Source organism: Macaca nemestrina, chromosome 1, assembly GCF_043159975.1.
Source record: "Macaca nemestrina isolate mMacNem1 chromosome 1, mMacNem.hap1, whole genome shotgun sequence".
NCBI lineage: Eukaryota > Metazoa > Chordata > Mammalia > Primates > Cercopithecidae > Macaca > Macaca nemestrina.
The window spans coordinates 166,345,884-166,351,499 of NC_092125.1; the positions used below are offsets into that span (position 1 = coordinate 166,345,884).

General features: G+C 39.3%; 1 pseudogene; it reads right to left on the reverse strand.

The window, feature by feature from the left end:
• Positions 1 to 1,460: 1,460 nt before the first annotated feature.
• On the reverse strand, positions 1,461 to 2,191 carry LOC105498443 (dnaJ homolog subfamily B member 6-like; annotated as a pseudogene).
• Between the last annotated feature and the right edge of the window lie 3,425 nt (positions 2,192 to 5,616).

Sequence of the window (5,616 nt, forward strand, 5' to 3'; positions counted from 1 at the left end):
TTTTCTTCTAAATAGAGACAAGGTTTTGCTGTATTGACCAGGCTGGTCTTGAACTCCTGTCCTCAAGCGATCCTCCCATCTTGGCCTCCCAAAGTGCTGGGATTACAGGCATGAGCCACCACGCCTGACCACATTTGTTTTATTCTCTCTCTCATTCTCTCTGTTTAGAGATATAATTTTTTTCCCTAAACCATCCAAGAGAGGTTGCTTGAATATATAATGACCCTTTTGCTATAATACTTCAGTGTGTTTTCATATTAATAAAAATATGCTTCAAAATATCCATAGCAGAGATATCAAATGCAGAAAATTTCACATTGATACCAAATTTCTTTTTATAATCTATAGTCCATATTCAAATTTTGTTGAATGCCTCAATAGTATCCCTGAGAGAGAATCTCTCATCACATTCACCCTCAGCATAGGAGTCAGTCCTGGATTATACATTGTGTTCAGTGGTCAAACATAGTTTTTATTTGTTTATTTATTTGCACCAAACACATTTGCATTTATTTTCTTTTAAAAAAAAGCAAATGTCAAAGACCCAGTTTACCATTTTTCCTTTTATAAACCTAAGCTTAACATCACATATTTAAACAATTGTCAAGACTAAGTCGCCAGGATTCAGACTCAGCTAGAAAACACCCTTAATTTATATTAAACCAGAAATGTTTTACCATTAATGCATTAATATATTTTACTACTAATATATTTTACTACTACATACTGAAAAAAAACAAATTTAGTTCTGTAGAAGATTCGCCCTGGCAATGTTGACCTCACAGCGGGCCAACACTATGTGGCTCACATTTCAGACACAATGGAAAAGCAGATCCATGCTGGTGTTAGTGCACAATCTTGTCCTACACTAAAGAGTCAAGGCTAACCTTGGAGTACATTTAATAAAAAAGCAAAAAGCATACAGATATTTACAATAATATATATTTTTTTGAGACGGAGTCTTGCTCTGTCACCTAGGCTGGAGTGCAATGGTATGATCTTGGCTCACTGTAGCCTCCGCCTCCCAGGTTCAAGCAATTCTTCTGCCTCAGCCTCCCAAGTAGCTGGGATTACAGGCGCCTGCCACCACACCTGGCTAGTTTTTTGTATTTTTAGTAGAGACGGAGTTTCACCATGTTGGCCAGGCTGGTTTTGAACTCCAGACCTCACTTGATCCACCTGCCTTGGCCTCCCAAAGTGCTGGGATTACATGTGTGAGCCACTGCACCTGGCCTACAATAATTTTAAAGACAAAAAAAAAAAAAAAAAGTCCTATTAAGGGTCCCAACAATAAACTCAAAAGTCTATGACAAATAGAGGTTCCGATTAGCTGTTTATAAATACTTTAGGTGCAATTATTCTGAAAGGCAAGTTACCTTGAAATCTACAGAAAAAGTTTCTGTTAATCCTCAGATGGTTCTTGTTATAGTTTCACATTTCTGCTAAGTGGATGCCTTGAATTACTTGTTATCCAAGTGCAGCAGCTGCTCCTTAACATTTGTTGTTAAAGACATTAACTGGCCATCTTCTTCAATTTCTACTCTTTCTTGACCATTCTTGACAATTCCCTTTGTAGTGATTTTTCTGCCATTAACCATTTTAGCAGAAGTGTTATCGATTTGAAGTTGCCAATCCCACTACCACCAAATGATGTGGAAGAAAATGAAGCGAGGCCCCCGTGACCTAGTGACCCAAATGAAGTATTAATAACTCCTATATCAAAAGAAGATAATCCACATCCAAAAGATGGAAATCCACTGAATGTGGAGAAAAACTACCCCAACCCTTGGCTTCTGCTTCCACGGGAACCCCTTTGATTCTGAAACAAGTCCTCAAAAGAGTCGTCAAAGAAGTCAAATGAAAATGGGTCCCTTCCACCAAAAAATTCCCTGAAAACATCATCTGGGTTACAGAATGTGAAACCAAACTCAAACAGACTGTCAAAATGACTTCCACCTCCTCCTCCACCATTTAATCCTTCTTTGCCATATTTGTCATAGATGTCCTGTTTTTTAGCATCTGACAACACCTCACACACCTCAGCTACTTATCTGAATTTTCTCTCTGCTTCTTCTTTATTCTCAGGATTTTCATCTAGGTGCCACTTCAGTGCCAGTCTCTGGTGTGCCTTTTTAATATCCTCGGGTGAGGCCTGTCTCCGCACTCCTAGAGCTTCATAGTAATCCACCATGATTTTGTTTGTTTGTTTGAGACAGAGTCTCGTTCTGTCATCCAGGCTGGAGTGCAGTGGCACCATCTTGGCTCACTGTGACCTCTGCCTCTGGGGTTCAAGACATTCTTCTGTCTCAGCCTCCTAAGCAGCTGGGATTACAGGCCTGCACCACTATGCCTGGCTAATTTTTATATTTTTGCTAGAGACAGGGTTTCAGCACGTTGGCCAGGCTGGTCTTGAACTCCTGACCTCAGGTGATCCACCTGTCTTGGCCTCCCAAAATGCTGGGATTACAGGCATGAGCTGCCATGCCCAGCCTAACCCATAATTTTAAGAGATTGCTGGAACAGGTCTGAGGATGGAGGCAGCTGAAGGCAGGCGGGAGGCAGGGGCAGTGGCCAGTATCGCCTCTCGGCTCTGACACTGCTGTGCTGGTGGTGGTGACTACTCACACTTTCCTCTCAAGCCTATTTTTTTAAAATTTATTTTTATTTTTTAATTTTTAAAAATTTTTAAATTTTACTTTAATTTCCGGGATACACGTGCAGAACATGCATGTTCGTTACATATATATACATATGCCATGGTGGTTTGCTGCACCTATCAACCTGTGCTCTTCCTCCCCTTGCCCCTGACCCCCTGACAGGCCTCGGTGTGGGATGTTCCCCTTCCTGTGTCCATGTGTTCTCATTGTTCAATTCCCACTTATGAGTGAGAACATGCAGTGTTTGGTTTTCTGTTCCTGTGTTAGTTTGCTGAGAATGATGGCTTCCAGATTCATCCATGTCTCTGCAAAGGACATTAACTCATTCTTTTTAATGGCTGCATGGTATTGCATGGTATGTGTGTGCCACATTTTCTTTATCCAGTCTATCATTGACGGGTATTTGGGTTGGTTCCAAGTCTCTGCTATTGTAAATAGCAATAAACATACATGTATAGATGTCTTTATAGTAGAATGATTTATAATCCTTTGGGTATATACCCGGTAATGGGATGGCTGGGTCAAATGGTATTTCTGGTTCTAGATCCTTGAGGAATCGCCACACTGTCTTCCATAATGGTTGAACTAACTTACACTCCTACCAACAGTGTAAAAGCGTTCCTATTTCTCCACAGCCTCACCAGCATCTCATTTCCTGACTTTTTAATGATCACCATTCTAACTGGTGTGAGATGGTATCTCATTGTGGTTTTGATTTGCATTTCTCTAATGACCAGTGATGATGAGCTTCTTTTCATATGTTTGTTGGCCACATAAATGTCTTCTTTTGAGAAGTGTCTGTTCATATCCTTTACCCACTTTTTGATGGGGTTGTTTGTTTTTCCTTGTAAATTTGTTTAATTCCTTGTAGATTCTGGATATTAGACCTTTGTCAGATGGGTAGATTGCAAAAATGTTCTCCCATTCTGTAGGTTGCCTATTCACTCTGATGATAGTTTATTTTGCTGTGCAGAAGCTCTTTAGTTTGATTAGATTCCATTTGTCAATTTGGGCTTTTGTTGCCATTGCTTTTGATGTTTTCATTATGAAGTCTTTGCACATACCTGAATGGTATTGTCTAGGTTTTCTTCTAGGGTTTTATGCTTTTGAGTTTTACATTTAAGTCTTTAATCCATCTTGAGTTCATTTTTGTATAAGGTGTAAGGAAGGGATCCAGTTTCAGTTTTCTGCATATGACTAGCCAGTTTTCCCAGCACCATTTGTTAAACAGCGAGTCCTTTCCCCATTGCTTTTTTTGTCAAGGTTGTCAAAGATCAGATGGTTGTAGATGTGTGGTGTTATTTCTGAGGTCTTTGTTCTGTTCCATTGGTCTATGTATCTGTTTTTGTACCAGTACCATGCTGTTTTTGTTACTGTAGCCTTGTAGTATAGTTTGAAGTCAGGTAGCATGATGGCTCCAGCTTTGCTCTTTTTGCTTAGAATTGTCTTGGCTATGTGGGCTCTTTTTTGGTTCCATATGAAATTTAAAGTAGCTTTTTCTAATTCAGTGAAGAAAGTCACTGGTAGCTTGATGGGAATAGCATTGAATCTATAAATTACTTTGGGCAGTATGGCCACTTTCACAATATTGATTCTTCCTATCCGTGAGCATGGAATGTTTTTCCGTTCTTTTGTGTCCTCTCTGATTTCCTTGAGCAGTGGTTTGTAGTTCTTGAAGAGGTACTTCACATCCCTTGTAAATCATATTCCTACATATTTTATTGTCTTTGTAGTTTGTGAATAGGAGTTCACTCATGATTTGGCTTTCTGGTTGTCTATCATTGGTGTATAGGAATGCTTGTGATTTTTGCACATTGATTTTTCTATCCTGAGAGTTTGTTGAAGTTGCTTATCAGCATAAAGAGTTTTTGGGCTGAGATGATGGGGTTTTCTAAATATACAATCATGGCGTCTGCAATCAGAGACAATTTGACGTCCTCTCTTCCTATTTGAATACACTTTTATTTCTTTCTCTTGCTTGATTGCCCCAGCCAGAACTTCCAGTACTATGTTTAATAGGAGTGGAGAGAGAGGGCATCCTTGTCTTGTGCTGGTTTTCAAAGGGAATGCTTCCAGCTTTTGCCCATTCATTATGATATTGGCTATCGGTTTGTCATAAATAGCCTTATCATTTTCTCAAGGCTAGTTTTTAAACAATTTATTACTGCTGAATCTGAGCATGTTTCATGGATATGTCTTTTGTAACTCCTCTATTACACACACCTGCTGACTTTAATATACTCTTGAGTACAACCGCTATATTCTTGGTATTGTACACGTTATTACTTACTACCAAGAAGAAGCCTCCAGTCCTTCATGACAATTTAAAGACACAAGTTAAATACCAGTCCCCATCCCTTGAGGAATTCATAGTACAGCACAGACACATGGGGTGCGAGTGAAGTGAATACATTCAAAACCAGCTCCACCACTTATGACGTAAGTGGTGCGGGGCAAGAAAAAGCATCACTCTGACTCAATTTCCTCAGTGTAAAATGGTGATAATAATATCTACCTCACAGGTTGTTTGGAAGATTAAATTAAATAATGTGTGGGAAGAGCCCAATATGAATTCATAGCAGATACATTTTCTTTGTGCACTGAGATTTAGTTTCTGTTGAGTTTGTGTGTTCGTGGTTATGACACCTAATACCCCTAAAAACTATTCACAGTAGGAGATGTGGGAGCTGACACTTAAGTCATTTCTTCCCCAGTTTATGACAAGGTTACCTGGTTTCCACTCAAACACAGATAAAGGTGCTTTCTCTTTTACATGCTACACCACATCAAACTTAGTATCGTGCAAAAGATTTTTGCTTACACAGTCATAGGAAAGAAAATTTGCATCAGTTTGCTTGAACATTTTGGTTAGCCATACTTTACTCACATTCTGAAACTCAGTCATGTAATTCAGAGGGGTTTTTCTCTTCTTAGATGATTCGCAGTATATTTATCCAGG